This window comes from Sciurus vulgaris (assembly GCF_902686455.1).
Source record: "Sciurus vulgaris genome assembly, chromosome: 5".
In the NCBI taxonomy this organism is placed as follows: Eukaryota; Metazoa; Chordata; class Mammalia; order Rodentia; family Sciuridae; genus Sciurus; species Sciurus vulgaris.
This window is the reverse complement of record NC_136465.1, coordinates 153,116,039-153,138,259: the sequence shown is the minus strand read 5'-3', so window position 1 is coordinate 153,138,259 and position 22,221 is coordinate 153,116,039. Positions and strand designations below refer to the sequence as shown.

The 22,221-nt window shown below is 37.9% G+C and overlaps 1 long non-coding RNA gene across 2 annotated transcripts in view; it reads left to right on the top strand.

Annotated features, from left to right (window-relative positions):
• The window catches only part of LOC306662763, a 104,480-nt gene extending 83,293 nt beyond the window's left edge, over positions 1-21,187 (top strand). The window contains exons 1-3 of one of the 2 annotated variants that reach the window (XR_013764225.1): positions 13,287-13,349; positions 19,516-19,634; positions 21,055-21,187. This is a non-coding gene — a long non-coding RNA (uncharacterized lncRNA). Of the gene's footprint in view, positions 1-13,286; positions 13,350-19,515; positions 19,635-21,054 lie in introns of those variants that run through there. The other variant, XR_013764224.1, reaches the window with a different exon arrangement.
• The last annotated feature ends 1,034 nt before the right edge of the window (positions 21,188-22,221 follow it).

Here is a 22,221-nt window from a genome sequence, read left to right as displayed (position 1 = left end):
TAGAAAGATATGAAGTAGTGTCTCATAAACCCTTTAAAACAGTCAAAGTTCTTTTAGGGATCTAAGGGCACATAGCAGTTTCTCTCAGTTAAAGAATAAGGCTTCTAATAATCTTAAGGTTGTGGTCCCATAGCAATTTTCAGGGACACATCAAAGAGATCTGTAGGTTGGTGTTTCTGTCTAATGGAGTATATACTAATAAGAATAATAAGAAGTCCACAGAATTTTTAACAGAACTGCACTAACATGTATTTTGTCAGCTTGGACTAAAGAGGACAGGAATAGATTAAGTGAAAAGAGGTCCAAACACCAAGAACTTTAGAGACTCAAGAGTAGTAAGGGATCCTTCCAAGGCATTAGGATTGAAACCAAAGCAAAGCAAAAACAAGTAGTGTTTGTTAGCAGGATTTCATAGTTACTGTGAAACAATGACTGTTACGTGCTCTTATTTTCCTTTGTTTTAAACAGAGTTTCTACAGTGCCTACAGTAAACCACTAATTATTACAGGTGTAGGTTGCAAATAACTTGTCTCCTAGTTTATAAGTCTTCAGTTTGAGAGAATTGGTACAAGAAACCGCATCCAAGGGACTTTATCTGTACCTTCATCTGAGTCTTGGGAGGGACATATCATGTATGAGTGTGGAAGAAATGTAAGTAATTTGGGCAAGTAATAAGACTGTGGAATTTAAAACATGTTTATAATATTGTTAGCACTTATTCCATAGAAATGGAATTTAATTCCTATTCTTTTAAATATGGATTGAACTTAGTTACTCACTTCCAAAAGAGAATGGAACAGGAAGTGATGCTACACTAATTCTCAAGTCTAGGTTTTAAAAGATAATACAGTTTTAGCCCAGCTCTTTTGGAATACTTATCCTTGTGACACAGTCACCCTGATGTGAGGAAGCCCAGGTCACATGGATGGTACCAAATGGAAGTAAGCCAAGACTCCTATTCTTCCATCCCATATGAGCTCCCAGCAGCAGCCAGCACCAGCCTGCAGGCATGTGAGTACACTGGAGCTGAGCATTTTGGAAGTGAACACTCAACCCTCCAACTAGCTTCCACAGGTAAAACCACATGGAACAGAGACTAACTTTCCCTGATAAGCCATGACCAAACTGCAGAGCTGAATGCAATATGAATGATTGTTTTTCTTTAGGTCATTAATTCTGAGTCAGTTACATATCAACAGTAACAGGAATAATCTTAACAATAATTTCTGCTTCCTCCTTTCCTTAACTTGGTCAATATCAAGTAATGCTCCATTCTTATGTTGCCAATTTGCAGATCAACATTTGTTGATGATGAATGAAAACATAGCATTTATGATGGACTAATATGGGCTAGGCCTTATTCTATATGCTTGACGTGCATATATTCATTTCGTTCTTACAGTTCTATGAGGAAAATGCTTTTATTATCCTTATTTTGTAGGTAAGAAAATGGAAACATAGAAAAACTAAGTAACTTGACCAAGACCACACAATTAGCGTGCCCAGGACAGGAATGGAGACATTCCTGTTCCATGTCTATGGCCATAACTATTACGCTTCTTTGCTTCTTATTCCTGGCATCTTCTACTTTTGCTTTTCCCTTTCCATTAGCACCAGTTCTAGCTGTGACCTTCAATTGAGGCAATGTTTTACTCCTACTCAGCAGGACACAATCTAAATTTTGTCCCTAAATGTCAGATTTACTTGGACAGGGGTCAAGAAACCTATGGCTTGGGCTGAATCTGCCCTGCTGTCAGCTTTCTGTAAATAAAGGTTTTTTATGTGTGTGGTGTTTGTTTCTTAAACACAGCCACATCGGCTCATTTATTTTTCATGTGACTGCTTTTGTGCTATGTGGCAGGGGTGAAGAGTTGTGACAGAGATCATATAGTCCACAAAGCCTAAGATACTACTACCTGTTCTTTTCAGAAAAAGGTTGCTGACCTCTGACTTGTGTCCCTGAACATACTTTGTTAATGAATTCATGACATGTTGTAAAAATGGTGTGTACATCCATGAAAGACGTAGACAGACGGACCTGGACCGAAACCCAGCTCTATTCCCTGAGTGATGTCAGGAGAATCTCTTAACATTTCCGAATCTTAATTTTATTTTTCAAAATTGGAGACAATAGTAAGATACCTGTATTAGTGGATAAATTCTAAGATACACAAAAACCAAAGATTATTAATATGTGAAGAACTTTACCCATATTTCGGGTTAGATTAAAATTTAGGAAAAAATATAACTAGAGGCAAATAAAATAAAATATACCTAATTCCTTATTTTAACAAACATTCGTCACTGTTAAGGGACATGAGGAGAAAATAATATCAACAGCTTCTCCTAGGAGTTAAGACCTGTGTGGGAATTGGTCAATGTGGTAAAAGATGTCCAGATTTAAATCCTATAGTCAGAGATGGCCTCATAGAAAACAGTTTTCCAAAACCAAATTGAGATTGATTAAATGTCAAGATTTAAAGAAAGAACTTCTGTTTGCTTATTAAGCTAAAGAACTAATCCTACTTTCTCCACTATAACTGAATTTTTTTCTTTGTGAATAAGAGTAAATTTATAATCCCAAAGGTAGAGTGATTTGACCTGATTGAAAGCATTTTTCCCATATCTGTGGATGTTCAACTTTCAACAAGTTAGTTCTTTCATTATTTCAACAATGAAATTTCTAATATTTTTGGGGTTGAGATTTTTTTTTAAAGCAGATCTAAGAATCTACTGATTGTTTTCAGTTCTTTAGAGAAGTGAGCAGTCACAGCCTAGTTTCTTGGGGGAATTAGAACTGAGTTCTAGGAGGGAGATTTTTGGGGGATCCACTCTTTTTCAACATTGTTGCTGGGAGACTTCTATCCTTGGGGTGCAAGGCATGACATCAGAGCTCCCTGGAGTCCCTGGGGAAACAGGTCAGCTTTGCAGGTACTGATTGCATGTCTGGCTAAGTGTGGGGCGACATGCAGAAGAGCAGGAGACTGGGCTCTGGGAAACGAAGTTGGAACTGACACACATGGGGTGCAAGGTGAGCCAGAGGAGGGATGCTGGCATCCTGATGAGGCAGCCAAGTGGGCACCGCTGACCACCTTCTGCTGTGTGGATTCTGGGTTTCTTCACTTGAGTTTCTTTTCTTTCCTGTTTTCACTTGTCACACACAAAGGGCAGTGAAATGCCAACCTGATCCAACTGAAAGGCCTGGAGATATGAAAATGTAAAAGAAGATAATGATTTGACACTGTGGAGCTGACTAGAGACTCTTGATATTGTGCTTCACATTCCTGTTTAACCTTTTAACTAGAAGAAGATATTCATTTAATAGACACATTCTGTTTTACTGAGGTGGGAGATTTTTTTTAAATTTTTTTTCCCTCAAATCATAAAGGCAAGTTTTTGGTGTCATACCATTCCAATTCATTCATTCCTTGAAGAAATCACAGATCCTTAAAGTGGAAAGTTCTTTAGAGGTCACTTGGTTGCAATTTATACTCATGCAAAACATTATGTGTCACTACCAAAATAGCTTTATTTATTCATTCAACAGTATTCATCAAGCATGATCTATAACCGAGTATGGAACTAGGCAAAGGTCTGAGCAAAAGAAATAAGCATTTTTGTCTTTGTGGAGACCTGCTCAGATTCCAGGGCTTGATCATTTCCAGTGATCAAGAGCTGAAGTTTTCGATGGGTGTGAATCCTTTTCTAAGATTTTCATTTAACAAACTGATTTGGAGCCATGTTTTTGAGCACTTAATGCTGTTAATAAACTTAGAAGATAGACACTATTGTTATCATTACCCCTCTCTACAGATGACCAAACTGAGGCACAAGGAGTTTAGAGAACTACCATTAAGGCTGCATAGCTGGTCAGCAATGGGGCCAGGGTTAGACCTCACAGACCAGGTCTGGAGTCCATGTTCTTTACCACTAGGCTGCACTGCCAGTATTTGTCTTGCTTATGTTTATGACTTGGTTCCATTTTTCCTTATGTTTCTGTCCTTTGTTCTAAAATATTTGGTGCTTTTTTACTTCTCACATTTGACATTTTCTTCTGGATACTCCAATCTGCTAGACAAATTCTTAGTGTCTAGAATTGTGTGGTTTATATCGAATGAAGCAGCACCTCTTTAAGATGGATGAGCCCCTCCTGTCTCACCAGTCTCCCTACAGAAACAAAACGTCAGTGCCCGCCACGTGCTAGATGGTCAGTCAGTGAGAGCTGTTGATGCCGTTGGTATTATTTTGTAAGTTTCTGACTCATGGATATCTGAAATTTCTTCCAGCTCAAGCCTGTCCTCTAAGGTAGGGATCCAATCAGACTTTTGGGGACATGTTCTAAAAATTTTCTCTGAAAGTAGTTTTTGTAAATGGGAGAAGACCTCACAAGATTGAGGAACGAGATACTGTCATAACTAACAATGGAACAATAAAAATGGGGCAAGGGATGAGGACGAAGAGTTGGGGACACTGAAAAACTCATTCACATGGGGCCATCTTTTATTTTATTTTATTTTTTAATTTTTAATTTTTTAAATGTACCGGGGAGGGAAGCCGGGGTCTCACGAATGCTAGGTAAGCGCTCTACCACTGAAGTGCATTCTCAGCACTTTTAAAAGTTTTTTCATTTTGAGGCAAGGACTCTCTAGGTTGCCCAGGCTGGCCTTAAACTTGGGATCCTCCTGCCTCAGCTTCCTAGGTAACTGGGATTACAGCTGTGCACCATCATGCTCAGTTTAGGTGAGGATTACTTAAAGGCTCCCTTCCATAGTAATTCCGCTGGTTACTCAGTTCATCCCTGGAACACATAGAAGTAAAACAGTTCTACCACGGTAGGTTTCTTACCTTGGGTCTCAAAATTAATAAATAAGTAAAATAATGTCATTCCATTATGTAATAAGAAGTTAGAAGGAGTTAGATAAAAGTTTGAGTAGAAGGCTAACTTCAAATTTTTTTGAATCAACTCATAGGTTGGTTGAATCCTTTGTTTAATACCACAGTGAATTCCACCATTGTGTACATTCACAAGAAATTAATTTAACTGTGAAAAAAATAGCTATTGGTAAATAGCAGAAAGATCAATAGAAGGAATGGAGCAGGGGATGAGGGAGGGAAGGGAAGGAGAGGTACTGGGGACTGAATTAGAACAAGGTATATTCCGCATCTGTATAATTATGTCAAAATGGATTCAACTATCATGTATAACTAAAAAGAACCAAGAAAAAAATGAAGAAGTCAAGTGCCTTCTCATATCAAATGGAGTAGTCCCCAAATACAAACTCCTAACATCAAACCCCAATAATTTCTGGATTATTATTAGTGACTTTTCTTCCTGTTATTAGTGAAATTATTCTAGTCCACTCTATTTGCACCTGACTTTATGAGACTCAGCCAAGATGACTTCCTTTTCTTTAGTTGATCCTCCCTCCTGCAAATTCAGTTGAGGAAAACTGTAATTCTTTCGGATTCCTCTATTTCTTCTTTCATCAGAATCTTCAAATGAGATTCTGCCCACATTGAATCACCCACTCTTCTGCTCATGCAAAGGCTACCTTTGAGTTTGTCATTGCTAGACATTCTCTGGTCACTCTTGCAAGTGTAACTTTGCTTCTCTGCCTGCTTCTCCTACAGCAGCCGTGACCATAAGGCCATTGCTTACACCTGTAAACCAATTGACAGGGTGAATATTTCCAGGAAGAATGGTGAGAATCTTTGTTTCAAAACCTGTCTTATAACAGCCAAGATGTAGGTATCCCGAAAGCAAAAAGACAGCTGCTCAGTGTGGGCATTCCAAAAACAATTTGTGTGAGTTTGTGAAAGAAGGCATCCTTCTAAAGTCTTTCATGCTACATGGTACTGATTTTTTTTCAATAAAACCTTTAAAGTACTATACACATCTGTAAGAAAGTTTTCTGAAATTAATAAATTCCTTGGTGCTTATGCATGAAACATTACTCTAGCTGTTCCAAGATAAAGAAAAATTGGCAAAAATAATTTCAGACCTTTGCCAAGATTGCTCAAAGAATTTAGCTCAGAATCTGAGTCCCTGGGACCAAACACAGACACTAACAATTCAGGTGGGTTCCTACTTCTTCCAAATGAGTTGAATCATTGCTTTTCCTGGCTGGATATTTTTAAGTGCTTACTGGTTGTTAGTCAGGGAAGAAGTATTTTGTAGGTCATTAACTTAAATAAAACAAAATAAAAAAGGGCATTTCTCCTTTTGAATTTTTCCCGAATGCTTTGAATGGATTTCTATTGCATTATTGGTTGAGGATATTCTTGCCATGATAATCCACTTTTAGTAGCTTCATTTACATTAGCTATCACTCTGGAGAGCCATAGTAACAGGCCGCTCAATTACCCAAGAGAAATTACTCTTGAAAGTAATCATTGTGAATGAATTTCATCACTTGGTCTCATCATTTCATGCTGTTTTATCTCTTTCTATTTTTGCCCCTGATAAGAGTTAAACACAAAAAGGGCTTTTGTTATTATCTCATTTTCTTTAGGAAACTTAGTCTTATTAATCATAGCCACTGGTTTATAAAGGCAACCAAAGTATATCTTGCACACACATACACAAATGAGTGTGCACACACATTTTTTTGAAATGCATTTCAACTTATGTGGAACATTGTTTGAATTTACTTTAGTCTTCAATATCTCACATAAATATGATTTTCATGTAACTTAACTCATGCAAGGGATATGTTTACAAGGATTTGAGATGTTTAAACAGGAAAACTGTGTTGAATCTGTTTTAGGTTACCAACATAAAAAAAAGTTGAAATTTAAAACTCTTGGCTAAAAACCTAGGATAAATGAAGAAGTAATACTGATAAATATTTAGCAAGTCCCTGTTTTATGTCAGACCCTAATTTAAGAGATTCTTGAAGGGTTTTTGTGTCTGTTGTTGATTAGTTTTTGCATTATTTCATTGAACCTTGTAAGTCTGGTGCTGTAAGTTTTGTTATTTTTACTCATTTTTTTTCAGAAACAGGATTTCAGAAGATAGATGACTTTCCCAGACTCACACTGCCATCAATTAGTAGAGAAACCCTTTTGGACTGACATCCTAAAAAGTCTAATCTTTTTTCCTTAACCTTTCCATTCTATTACATTATACAGTATTTAATAAATTCAAAAGTGAATGTGAAAAAAGGAATTAAAATAATTACTTAGTATTTATGTGGGATTACAAAGTACCAGTTAATGAAATAGTTGTTGGTTTTTTGAAAAAGTTTCTCTCCAATAATTTTCCATCTATTCAAAATGAACTTGGATTTTCACAAAGCATCTGAAGGATAGAAGGTTTGGAATTTTCTTAGCTATTGCATATCTTTGAATATATATAAAGAATAGGCCAACAATTAGATAACCATTGGGGAAAATAGACCCAACCTGTTTCCTTTATCAAAAATACTTGCATTCAAGGTTATAGTCAGTAGCATGAAGTCAGAGTTTTGTAGGTTGAAAAACTGATAGAAATTTACACCAGCCTCTAATTTTTCAAAATTTAAACTAAAGTATTAAAAAAATCACAATACGATCCTTTCCTAACTTGTGAATTTAATGATCAATACAGTTTGAAGATAACTATTCCACAGTTAATACTCTCAACTACTAGCTGTTGATGCCTGCCCCATGCCAAGCACTGTCAAGGCCTCAAGAATACAGTGGTTAATACAACAGACAACCTGCCTCTTGAAGCTTCTACGCTACAGGAATTAGACAAATGAACAAATTAGAAAATAGATATATAATACCAAGAGGTGGTCATTTCAATGAAGAGAAGAATAAAGATGGAGAAAAGTTAGAGACAGGTGCTTGGCAAAGTCCTGTCAGAAAAAAGGACATATGAAGAGTTTCTCTGAGGAGGTCACAGGCCTTACGTAAAAGGTCGTGGAGAAATCCAGTAATGTGAGTCAGGCAGAAGATAATTTTGCACATTTTTTAAACCCTAAATATCTGCACATTTATTTATTTTTTTTTTAAATCATAAATTTACATAGGGCAATGTTGCTTGATTCATTCTGTTATTTTTTTCCCTTCCCCTCACTCCTCCCACCCCTCTTTTTCCTCTATACAGTCCTTCCATCTTCGATTCTTACCACCCTCCTTATCCGTAACGCTAAACCTAACCCTAACCCTAACACTAACCCCTCTTACCCCCCATTATATGTCCTCATCCACTTATCAGCGAGATCATTCCTCCTTTAGTTTTTTGAGATTGGCTTATCTCACTTAGCATGATATTCTCCAATTTCATCCATTTGCCTGCAGATGCCATAATTTTATCATTCTTCACGGCAGAGTAATATTCCATTGTATATATATGCCACAGTTTCTTTATCCATTCATCAACTGAAGGGCATCTAGGTTGGTTCCACAATCTGGCTATGGTGAATTGAGCATCTATGAACCTTGATGTGGCTGTATCACTGCAGTATGCTGATTTTAAGTCCTTTGGGTATAGGCCAAGGAGTGGGATAGCTGGGTCAAATGCTGGTTCCATTCCAAGCTTTCTGAGGAATCTCCATACTGCTTTCCAGAGTGGCTGCACTAGTTTGCAACCCCACCAGCAATGTATGAGTGTACCTTTTTCCTCACATCCTCACCAACACCTATTGTTGCTTGTGTTCTTGATAATTGCCATTCTAATCAGGGTGAGATGAAATCTTAGGGTAGTTCTGATTTGCATTTCTATTATTACTAGAGATGTTGAACATTTCTTCAGATATCTGTTGATTGCTTGTACATCTTCTTCTGTGAAGTGTCTGTTCATTTCCTTAGCCCATTTGTTGATTGGATTATTTGTATTCTTGGTGTAGAGTTTTTTGAGTTCTTTATAGATTCTGGAAATTAGTGCTCTATCTGAAGTATGAGTGGCAAAGATATTCTCCCACTCTGTAGGCTCTCTCTTCACATTACTGATAGTTTCCTTTGCTGAGAGAAACCTTTTTAGTTTGAATATATCCCAGTTGTTGATTCTTGCTTTTATTTCTTGGGCTATGGGAGACCCATTAAGGAAGTCTAATCCTAAGCCAACAAGTTGAAGGTTTGGACCTACTTTTTCTTCTCTAAGATGCAGGGTCTCTGGTCTGATTCCGAGGTCCTTGATCTATTGTGAGTTGAGTTTTGTGCAGGGTGAGACATAGGGGTTTAATTTCATTCTGTTGCATATGGTTTTCCAGTTTTCCCAGCACCATTTGTTGAAGAGGCTATCTTTTCTCCATTGCATATTTTTGGCCCCTTTGTCTAGTATGAGAAAATTGTATTTATTTGGGTTTGTGTCCGTGTCCTCGATTCTATACCATTGATCTACCTTTCTATTTTGGTACCAATACCATGCCGTTTTTGTTACTATTGCTTTGTAATAGAGTTGAAGATCTGGTATTGCAATACCTCCTGCTTCGCTCTTTGTACTGAGGATTGCTTTAGCTATTCTGGGTTTTTTATTCTTCCAGATGAATTTCATAATTGCTTGCTCTATTTTTGTAAGGTACATCATTGGGATTTTAATTGGAATTGCATTGAATCTGTATAGCACTTTTGGTAGTATGGCCATTTTGACAATATTAATTCTGCCTATCCAAGAACATGGAAGATCTTTCCATCTTCTAAGGTTTTCTTTAATTTCTTTCTTTAGTGTTCTGTAGTTCTCATTGTAGAGGTCTTTCACCTCTGTTGTGAGATTGATTCCCAAGTATTTTATTTTTTTTGATGCTATTGTGAATGGGGTAGTTTTCCAAATTTCTCTTTCTGAAGATTCATCACTTATGTATACAAATGCATTAGATTTATGAGCATTGATCTTGTAACCTGCTACTTTACTGAATTCACTTATGAGTTCTAAGAGTTTTCTGGTGGAATTTCCTGGTTCCTCTAAATATATAATCATGTCATCAGTGAACAGGGATAGTTTGAGTTCTTCTTTTCCAATTCATATCCCTTTAATTTCTTTGGTTTGTCTAATTGCTCTGGCTAAAGTCTCAAGAACAATGTTGAATAGAAGTGGTGAAAGAGGGCATCCCTGCCTTGTTCCAGTTTTTAGGGGGAATGCTTTCAGTTTTTCACCATTTAGAATGATATTGGCCATGGGCTTAGCGTAGATGGCCTTTACAATGTTAAGGAATGTTCCCACTACCCCAATTTTCTCTAGTGTTTTGAGCATGAAGGGATACTGTATTTTATCAAATGCTTTTTCTGCATCTATTGAAATAATCATGTGATTCTTAACTTTTAGTCTGTTGATATGGTGAATGACATTTATTGATTTCCGGATGTTGAACCAACCTTGCATCCCTGGGATAAAACCCACTTGATCGTGGTGCACTATCTTTTTAATATATTTTTGTATGCGATTTGCTAAAATTTTGTTGAGAATTTTTGCGTCAATGTTCATTAAGGATATTGGTCTGAAATTTTCTTTCTTTGATGTGTCTCTGTCTGGTTTAGGTATCAGTGTGATATTGGCTTCATAGAATGAGTTTGGGAGGGTTCCCTCCTCTTCTATTTTATGGAATACTTTGAGAAGTATTGGAATGAGCTCTTCTTTAAAGGTTTTGTAGAACTCGGCTGAGAACCCATCTGGTCCCAGACTTTTCTTTGTTGGTAGGCTTTTGATGACCTCTTCTATTTCATTGCTTGAAACTGATTTATTTAAGTTGTGTATGTCCTCCTCGTTCAGTTTAGGTAATTCATATGTCTCTAGAAACTTGTTGATGTCTTCGAGGTTTTCTGTTTTGTTGGAGTACAGATTTTCAAAATAGCTTCTAATTATGTTTTGTATTTCACTCGTGTCTGTTGTGATATTTCCTTGTTCATTCCGAATTTTAGTAATTTGAGTTTTCTCCCTCTTTCTCTTTGTTAGCGTGGCTAAGGGTTTATCAATTTTGTTTATTTTTTTCAAAGAACCAACTATTTGTTTTGTTAATTTTTCTGATTGTTTCTTTTGTTTCAATTTCATTGATTTCAGCTCTGATTATAACTATTTCCTGTCTTCTACTAATTTGGTGTTGGTCTGCTCTTCTTTTTCTAGGGCTTTGAGCTGTAGTGTTAAGTCGTTTATTTGTTGATTTCTACTTCTTTTGTTGAATGTGCCCCATGAAATAAATCTTCCTCTAAGTACTGCTTTCATAGTGTCCCAGAGGTTTTGATATGATGTGTCTTTGTTCTCGTTTACTTCTAAGAATTTTTTAATTTCCCTCCTGATGTCTTCTGTTATCCATTCATCATATAATAGTGCATTATTTAATCTCCAAGTATTGGAGAAGTTTCTGTTTTTTATTCTGTCATTTATTTCTAATTTCAGTCCATTATGATCTGATAGAGTACAAGGTAGTATCTCTATCTTCTTGTATTTGCTAACAGTAGCTTTGTGGCATAAAACATGGTCTATTTTAGAGAAGGATCCATGTGCTGCTGAGAAGAAAGTGTATCCATTCTTTGTTGGATGGTATAGTCTATATAATTTGGTTAAGTCTAAATTGTTGATTGTGTTATTGAGATCTATGGTTTCTTTATTCAATTTTTGTTTGGAAGATCTATCCAGCGGTGAGAGAGGAGTGTTAAAATCACCTAGTATTATTGTGTTGTGGTCTATTTGATTTCTGGAATTGAGAAGGATTTGTTTGACATACATGGATGAGCCAATGTTGGGGCATAGATATTTATGATTGTTATGTCTTGCTGATTTATGCTTCCCTTAAGCAGTATGTAATGTCCTTCTTTATCCCTTCTGACTAGTTTCTCATATTGGTCAGATGTCAGTGGGACTCTGAGATATTGCAGATTTCCTCTATTTGCTCATAGTTTCCCTGTAGATTTCCAGTGTATCACCTCCCAGCCTTCAGTAGCCTGAAGTCTTGGAGTAACTTGATAATGCAGTACTTCCGAAGAAAGCTGTCCCTAGCCCTCTACTAGTTCCAGGGAGAGAGATCTGGAGAGGTCTGTGGCTGCCCTGCCCTGGTCCCAGAGGCTGCTTGCGGGTTGGAGGTCTCCGCTGGCTTGGGCTCTGTGTAGAAAGGCTCTCACTGGGCGGTCTGCTCCAAGAAGCTAGCCTAGAAAGGCACTTCCCGCTGAAGGGAGCCGGGCTGCTTGGGGAAGACCCTGGCTGCCCTGGTCTCTGAAGCAACCTGCGGGCGGGGCAGGCTGGAGTTTGCTGCGCGCTGGCTCAGGAACTTGGAGCTGGTTCTGTGCAGAAAGGCTCTCATTGGGGTGCCTGTTCTGAGAAGCTGGAGAATCTGGCCCTGTGGGAGGAGCCCACCACTGGAGTGCTCAGGGCTGCCTGAGGGAGACTCTAGCTGCCCTGCCCTACTCTAATAAGCCGCCCGATTCCGGGCCTGCCGCCCGGGCTGAGCTTCACTGGGTGGGGGAGACTCACCCTGTGTTTCTATTTAGTCTGAATCTCTCAATGCCTCCCCTTCTTGAATCCTGGGTTCTGGAGCGACTGGAGATGCAGTCACCCTCTAGTCCGCCATCTTGGATAGCCCGGTGGAAAAAGTCTGCGGCCGAGGGGCAGGGCCACCTGGAGAGGTCTCTGGCTGCCCTGCCCTGGTCCCAGAGGCTGCTTGTGGGTCGGAGGTCTCCACTGGCTTGGGGACTTCTGGCTGGCTCTGTGTAGAAAGCTGCACATTTAATTTTTTAACCCATTGGTCTCTTCTAGTTCCTCCTCCCAAATCTTGAAATCTATTTGTGATGTAAATTAATTTTTGCTTATTAAAGAATTGGAATTTTTAAATAATTATTTTATTTTTATAGCTGGATAAGAAGACAAAACTTAACCAGACATCTGAAAATTATTTTTCATTTCATAAATATTTTAAAATTTCTATGTGCTCTGATATTATAGCATGATACTTTTACTTTTTCAAGCATTTTCTAATAATACATTCTCTGACAACATGTAAGGTTTTTCTTTTTTTCCCATGGATTTCAGCAATTGGATGCTTAGACACATATTTTGTTGCCCAATATAAATAAACTTAGTTTGGAGTTCAGAATCAATGGTTAAAATGTTATCTATCATATATTCATGCACACCCAACTTAGAACTAGTTATTTAGAAGAATAAAGTCCCTGCTGTGGTTGAAATGTGTCCCTCAAATTTCTTGTGTTGAAAACTTAATCTCCAAACTTCTATCTTAATGGTATTTGAAAGTGTGTCTTTTGGAAGATGATTTGAATGAATGGATCAATGGGATATCATCAGAATGATTTTGTTATAAAAGAAAACTCTTTTGGCATATTTGCTCAGTCTTGTCATTGATGCCTTCCATGCTGCAAGAAAGTCCTCACAAGGCTCTGAGTGGATGCCAGCACCGTACTTCACAGTCTCTGAAACTGTGAGCTAAATAAATCTCTATTTTCTGGTATTGTTGTTATAGTGACAAGAAACAGACTAAAGCAATCCTGACTTTTGTCTACCATCCTGGCCTCCTTTCATTAGTCCTTGTATTACCTGTTCTTCTTTCCTCAGGATCCTTGACTCTGAGTTCAGGAGGTAGAATTTACAAAGCAGTAATATATTATCTCATAGATTCCCACAGAGCTTCTTCAGCTTCTTTTCAAACTAAAATGATTAGAGGAGCTCTGAGTGCCTTCCTGGTCCTGAAGACTTTCCCACAATGGCAACTGGTCACAATGTGTGTGTGCAGAGTTGAGACTAGGGCATCTAGAGATTAAAGGGAAAGCTTGAAGTTTAAGGAATATTTGCCCCAATGGTCCGGAAGTCTGAATTTATGGTAGAAGTCAGGGACACTGCCTATCTGAATAAGTCTGTGTATAGAAGCCCTTTACTTTTGTCAGTCAACCATCTGTAGACTTGTTCTTGGTTCCTTGATCTTACCTTGAAGAACCATCCCTCCTCTCTGAAACCTCCCAGATAGAGTAGGACAAATGTCCTTCCCTGGTCACCCAGAGATGACTAAATATCTAGAACTAGTCAGTTCAGAACATTTTGTTTACCTTCCCTAGAATGGGTACCTGACCCAGGTCAGTCTAGAGAGGCATAATGCCAGAACTCAGGCTGGACCAAAGGCAAAAGTAAGTTCCCTTTTCTTGGAACACTAAGAGGGCAGTGCATGAGTCTGAGACTGCCAGCATCTATTTGTGTCTAGAAAGGAATCCATTGAAGGGGAAAGCAATTAAAGAGGTAGGGAAGGAGAGAATGATGCCTGGTCCTTGGATCCCGTTAGGTCTGAAGCCAGTTTTTCTCATGGACTTCTCAATTATTGCCTATAATTTTCTTGTAATTTGATCTGGGTTTATATTGTTTATAGCTGAAGGTCTTCTAATTAGATAGTTAGGGAAGACCACAGATCTGATAGGCAGGAATCGAGTCAAAGCAGAATGGTGTAAAATGACTAGGTAGTCAAAAACTTGGGACTCATATGGCTACAATGTTGAGACGATTGGGAAAGGGAACAAAACACCAACCTAAGCCTGATCCTGGGGTAAGACCCACTTGCCCTCTGGTCTCTCAACGTAGTTTGTATGGTGGCTCTGGGATCACAGATTTTCAGGACTTATCTATAGCTTGAGAGAGAATCTACAGAGGTTCATGTTAGCTTGGTCCTGCTTGGAGCATGATAAGAAAAATTAGGATTATTAAGTTCTTTCCTGGTATTACTTCCAAATGGTTCAGGATTTTTATTACTTACTACATGTGATCACCAATACTACATTTCATGCTTTCTGAGCTTATTTTCCTTCCTGGTATAATGGAGGAAAATTCTACTACTTAATTCTCACAGCAGTTTTATAAGGTAATTATTAATAATTACAGCTAATAGTAGTATTACATTGTGCAGTCTATCATAATGCAGGTCATGTAACAGTTTTACAATATGTGTTAATTTAATACAAATTCAAGCGTGTTACCTATCTATCTATAGTACTTGGATTTATGGAGGTGACATATCATTTACCCATCAATTCAGTGTAAGAGAACATAGAAAGTAAAATAATAACTTAAGAGGCAATTTGCTAAGCCATATTCTGTTGGATTGAGAAAATTAGTGAATAATCAGTTTAGTTTAGATAAAACTAGGTAGCACTCAATTACATATATTGTTAAGTTTAGAAAGCAAACAATATCTCAAAGACTGACAGCAAAGTTGTCTGAGTTGGGTTCTATAAATAAACGAATAAAAGGAACATTTATCAAACAACCCCTATTTAGTTAGCTTTTCATCACTGTAACCAAAATATCTGAGAAAGACAACTTGGAGAAGAAAAAACTTAGTTTAGGGCTAAAATTTCAGAGGTTTATTCCATAGAAGGCCCATTTCTTTGTTCTGGGCCCAAGCAAGGCACAACATCATGGCAGAAGGGTGTGGTGGAAGAAAGTTTTTTAGCTCATGGCAGCTGGGAAGAGGAGAGAGAGTATAGAGGGGAGGGAGGGAGAGAGAAGTGGGAGTACATGTAGATCTGAGGAAAAAAACATTTTCACCTCCAGTGGTCTGCTGCCTACAGTCATGCTCCACCTGCCTACAGTCACCACCCAGTTGTCCATTTAAATTATCAATGCATCAAATGGATTAGTCCACTGATTAGGTTATTACTCTCACAATCTAATCATTTTACCTATGAACATTCCTGCTTTGTTTATCATAAACTTTTTAGAGATACCTCATATCTAAGCCATAATGTTCTACACCTGATCCCTAAAAGTTCACACTCTTCTCACAACACAAAATGCATTTAATTCATCTCCAAGAGTGCCTGTAGTCTTAACAATTCCAGCATTGCCCAAAAGTCAAAGTCCAAAATTCACCTGAGATATAGAGCAAACTTTTGACTGTGATTCCCCTGTAAAGATGAAAGGCACATTACATATACTCAATACATAATGACCTGAAGCAAACATTTCCACTTCAAAGGGGAGAAATAGTGGCATAGAAAAAAGGATGTGACCAAAGCAAGACCAAAACTCAGCTGAGGAAATATCTCACCACCATATCCAGAATCTGAGGCACATGGTGGCGAGATGTGATCTCTAAAGGGCTTGAGCATCCCTGCCGCTATTGCTTTTCTCAGACTGTTTCTGTCCATAGTCAGCTGCTTCCTTCAGCAGATGTTCCATGTTACTTGAATCTCTTAATCCCTGGGAGTCTCCATTCCTTCTTTGTCTTCATTTTAATAGTTTCATGTATTACCTTCTCATGGGGATGCCCGCAGGGATTTAGACTCTGCCACACTTTGCCTTGCTTTCTGGGCCTTCCTTTGAAATATTGGTGGAAACCTCTATGATCCTTAACTCGAGCATCTTGTATTCCTGCAGAACCAGCACCACATGGATGATACCAAGGTTGGTTGCCAGCTCAAGCAGGGCAGGCCCTCTTGGGCCACAGCTAGGCAGTGATGTCTGAGTGCATTGGTTATCCAAATCCTGGGGAAACAATTTCCAAGATGTCCCTTTGTGAGCAGGGTGCCTTCATGGTATCTTCTCAATTGAGTTTTCACTTTTACATAATTCAGTCTGTGATGAATATGATCTCACTGATTCCATGACTCAAGACATGCTTTACATAATTTCTATGCAAAGTACTTAGTTATCTATAGGGGAGGTAATCTCTATAGCAACTATAATGTCCTTAGCCCAGATTGTACATGTGCCTTCTGGCCAAATCAAGTTTTTCAGAACTTTCCTCTCTGCTTTTGGCTCCTGACTATTATAGTAAATCTGGCTAAAAGCAGCCATCAATTTCAGTGCCGTGACATAAATGCTATTCTGCCTTGAAATTTCCTCTACCAACTGGGCACAGTGGCACATGCCTGTAATCCCAGTAACTTGGGAGTGTCACAAGTTCAAGGCCAGCCTCAGCAACTTAGCAAGACCCCCAAACCACTAAGTCAGACCCTCTTTCAAAAAAAATTTTTTTAATGAAAAGTGTTGGTAAAACACTCCTGTGTGTAATCTCCAGCACCTTCCTCTCAAAAAAAAAAAAAAAAAAAAAAAAAAAAATAAAAAATTTCTTCCCTCTGATTAATGCATCTCCTTTAAATTCAGCCTCACATAGTCTCAGGACATGGACAAAATGTAGACAATGTAAAGTGACTGGCTTCTAGAATAATTCCCCAAAGAGTATCTCTTTCTGAGTCTCATGAGCACAGTCTTTACTGTCCACATTCTTATATGCATTCTGGCTTTCTGAACTCCCACTAGAATTATTCACTGAAATCCACTTATAACATTCTAAGGTTTCTCCAGCCTAAATCTCCAAAGCTTTCCAAACTTTTCCTATAAACCAACTCCAAACACTTCTGAACCATAGGGTCAGGTTAGTCACAGAAATGACCCTAGTTCTCTGTACCATTTTCTGTGTTAGTCAACTTTCCATTGCTATGACAAAAACAATTAGAAGAGATAAAGTTTAATTTGGGACTCATGGTTTCACAGGTTCAGTCCATGGGTGGTCCATTCCATTGCTTTAGGTCCAAGTGAGGTAGAACATTATGGCAGAAGGGCATGGTGGAAGAAAGCTTGGAAAGAGAAAGAGAGAGAGAGAGAGAGAGGGAGAGGGAGAGAGAGAGTACCATCCAGACAACAGATTCTCAACTCCCACCAGAGTTATCCACTGAACCATGCAGTAATCCATTGAAACTTTTAATCCATCAAATGGATTAATCACGAATTAGTTTATAGCTCTCACAATCTGATCATTTTACCTCTGAACATTCTTGCATTGTCTATCATGAGCTTTTGGGGAATAACTTATGTCCAAGCCACAACACCCCCAAAACAAACCTGGGGGACAATTACTATAATCCCCATTTTACAGATGAGAACATTGAGGCTCATGAAGATGGAGTCTTTGCTTGTGGTCATATAGTTAGTGAGTATCACAGCAAAAAAAACAAACAAACAAACAAAAAACACAAAGAAGCCAATGCATGGGTTTTATCCTTAGGAAATTTAGGCATATTAAGTTATGGAAAATAGTCACATGCTACCACAGGTCTTCTTAAACTTCAATATGCATATGAATCTTAAGGATCTGTTCAAAATGTGCATCGTGACTCACAAGTATGGGGTAGGGACTTTAGATTCTGCATTTATAATAAGTTCCCTGGTGATATGGATGTAGACCAAACTTTGAAGAAGCAGAATGCTAAGATTACAATATAATTTACTTTAAGCCCAAATACTTAATATCCTTCTCCAATTGCATATTTTTCTGATAGTTTTATTTGTTTTCCTCTTTATTCTTCTCCTTACTTTTTTCTTTTCCTGAGGAAGTTATAGTAGGCAAAATGATGTACTATTTTTCTAGCATTTTTTAGTCTTAATAAAATATTATATGAAGTGTTACTTTTCATTAATTGATAAAAGAGAAATGTAATTTTTCTAATTCGTAGAAACTGAATGTTGAAAGATGATTTATTCTCATCCTCCCTTCATTCTGTTCCTGTGATATTTCTATTTCTTAGCTCTTTCTCTTCCTTCCACTCCTGTCACAATAGTAATAACTAAATTTTGACCTTTTATAAAAAAATTAAATTCTGCATTATCACTTTGCACAGTATTTTCTCACCTCTTCTGAAATTGATCTGTATGTCCTTTTAGCTAGAAAGCATGCTCTAACTCAGCATAGCTGACACTGGAAAAGTGCTGTACCTGAGTTAGACTGCCTGAGTTAATAACTTTGGTGGACAAGCTCCTTTAACTTGATCTTGGTACTTAACCTTTAGGAGCTTCAGCTTCCCCTTCTGTAAAGTGGGATAATAATAGTATGCACTGTTTAGGTTATTCATAAGAAATAAATTTTTTAAAGTAATCAGTTTAAAGGACTTAGCATAGAGCTTTGAACAGTGTCAGCTCTATCGTAATTATGGATTATAATTTCCCCAGAGGGCTCTTTGGGGAGATGGTGGTGATGGCTTATAAACTTGAAGTTTCCTTCTGTGCTCTGACCTAGTTCTCCATTCCTCTACTGCCTGGCATACTTTGGTGATCTCTGTCCTGTCCGATTGCACTCTGTAGTGCTAGGTACCCAGTAGTCATCCTTTGTGTTCAATCCAACTCTCTCTATATACAGGTACAGAATGAGTTCTGTTGACCCTGACCTTCTTTTGACTCGTGCGTCTCTTGACTAAGGTGGTCATTTCATTCATTTATCCAAACTGAGGCTCTTGTGGACTAAAGGGGAAGTATTCTTAATTACAATGAGCTAGTCAAGTTAAATTAGGACTTCAGTGACTAATGACCTCTTCGTTCTTTGTGTTACTGACAGTGAAGACTTGTAGATAAGGCTTGTCTATTGATTATGTATTTAACTGCATTCAGATAAACCCAAAGGTTTGCATCAGCACTCAGAAGCTCACTTTGGTTACCCTAGTTCAGCCTGAATTTGAACCTAAGCTAAATATGCTGAGGCAGTGAGTTGTTTGGGTCTCGTTCCTAGAATATAGGAAATGAGGTAAATAGTGATTTTGACTTTCTTATGGGAAAATTCTTTTCTCAGTGGCCTTGCTAAAATGTTTGCCTCCTAAACAATGACATTTCAGAGGAAAAATAAAAGGCTATGTCTGCGGACATCAGAGCGGTGCCAAGGAAAAGAAAGAAGACACTGGGGCAATACTTACGGGACGAGGGAAGTGCAGAAGAAAACATAAGAAAAGTGGAGGTGAGAGACATCAGGAGAAGCACATGAATATGTAAGAGGAATGCCAATAGCAACAATAACACTAATTCAGAAGCTAGAGTATAAAACATACGAACTGAGGCCAATTAACTTGCAAGAATAAAAAACACCCCAACAAGAGGAAGAAAAGCCTCAGCAGTTATTTTATTTGACAACTCAGAATACGATGAATGACCAAGAGAGCAGAGCCATTGAGAGGTGGAGAAACAACTCAGACCTGGACAATGGGGCTCCCGAACTTGATAGAGTCCATATCTCACATTAAAGGGATTAGTAGCTAAGGGAAACTGTCTTTGTTTTAATTAGAGTCACGAATATACCTGATTTTGTATGTAACTGTGTAGATATAAGTTTTGAATAATAATCTGCATGTATAAATCTATAATCAAAATCACACCATATTACCATCTCACTCTAGTCAGAATGGCGATCATCAAGAATACAAGCAACAATAAATGTTGGTGAGGATGTGGGGCGAAAGGCACACTCGTACATTGCTGGTGGAACTGCAAACTGGTGCAACCATTATGGAGAGCAGTATTGAGATTCCTCAGAAAACTTGGAATGGAACCACCATTTGACCCAGTCATTCCGCTCCTAGGTTTGTACCTAATGGATTTGAAATCAGCATAGTACAATGATGCAGCTACATCAGTGATTACAGCAGCTTAACTCACAATAGCTAAACTATGGAACCAACCTAGATGCCCTTCAACCGATTAATGAATAAAGAAACTGTGTTGTATATACACAATGGAATATGACTCAGCCTTAAAGAATGAAATTATTGCATTTTCAGGTAAATGGATGGAATTGGAGAATATTATGCTAAGTAAAGTAAGCCAATCCCAAAGAACCAAAGGCTGAATGTTTTCTCTGACATGCAGATGCTAATTCACAATGGCAGGGTGGAGAATAGTGGTATTTTGAACTAAATAGAGGGAAGTGAATGGAGGAGAGAGGCATGGGAGTAGGAATGACAGTAGAATGAATTGAACATTATTACCTTATGTGCGTATATGATTACATGACCTGTGGAACTCTACATCATGTACAACCAGATGAATGAGAAGTTATATTTCGTGTATGTATGATGTGTCAAAATTCATTCTACTGTCAAGTATAACTAATTAGAACAAATTTTAAAAATCATAAAAAATAAAATTATAATACTAAGGTGGCAATAGATAAATGGATCAATGGGATGGGAGAGATTTAAAAAACAAATTGATGCATACTTGAGAATTTGGTATTTGATAAAGATGGAATTTCAAAAGAAGTCACACCGTATTAGCTTCAATCATTTTAAATTACTAATACGTATTCATTTTTTACTTATAAATTTCACATAGTTCAAACCAATAGACATAAAAATATTTTCAAATCAATTTTGTTTGTCCAGTAGAAAACCCAAAGAGAACTTTGGCTTTGCCAAGATTCCTACATTCTGCCAGAGAGTGTGGTCCCTGAATGTTTTGCTTTGGGGGAAACTGACAGTCCCTACAGTCCTCATCCTGCCTCTGACCCAAGTGTGAGAAGAAAAAACCGAAAGTGCCAAGAAGGGAAAAGCAGAAGGACCAAAATTTCACAGGTTGAAGGAGGTAGTGGTGACTTCCCTGTCTACTTCTTTTTAACTGGTTTCTTTTTTATTCAAACTCATTTGACTTTGGGTTCCATATTTATTTTTCTCTTTGAAACTGGATTTGACATAATTAGCAGGTCTATCTGCTAGCTTGTCTTAAATAGCATGTAAACTAGTGGTAGTTTTGAATTTCAGGTGCTTTTAGGTTTGACTCTACTGTTCATTTCCTGAGGCAGTTTGGACATTGTGGTGAATGTTTCGCTGCCAAGAATATAGAAAACTGGCTGTTTAGAATCTTTAATTTCTTTGAGTGAGTGTGCATTTTAGGATTTAAAAATTTCTCAGTTTTTAATAGGCTTGTTCGCCTTACAACTGTTTTCTTTCTTCCCTCCTCATTCTTTCCTGTCCCATGGCCCCACATTCATGGTCCTAACATGTTTCTTTTCATAACCTATGAAGTTCAAGACAAGTCACTGTTTCTTTCTCAAAAAAAGTAAAAACAAAATGTGTATACAGGATTCCACTGACTCCCATGGGCCCTTTGCATGAATGATCATGGTGCACAAGACACTTTATTGTCTCATTAGCAATTATCATGCACCCATTTTGTGTAGAATTCTGTTCATGCAATATGTTGAATAATGATGGGAACACGTTTCATGAGAGATATTGAAATACTCATGAACTTGAACTTCCTTGACAATTTTGCTCTTGAGATCCATTTACAATAGGCACTTATTTGTAACAGAAAAGATCTGGAAACTCTCACAAAGAGTTGATCCAATAGCTTTTACTTAAAATAAGTTCTTCCATTGTGAAGCTTGACATTGGTCTTCATTCCCATTCATTTCCAATGAGTGGCAGTGCCAGCCTCTGTAAGGTACACAGATAACAGGTGGATGATTTTTCTGGGTGTGGTAAAAGTTCTACCTTACCACTCTCTCCTCACCATGCCTTTGTCATACTGTTATGGCTTGGATGTGAGAT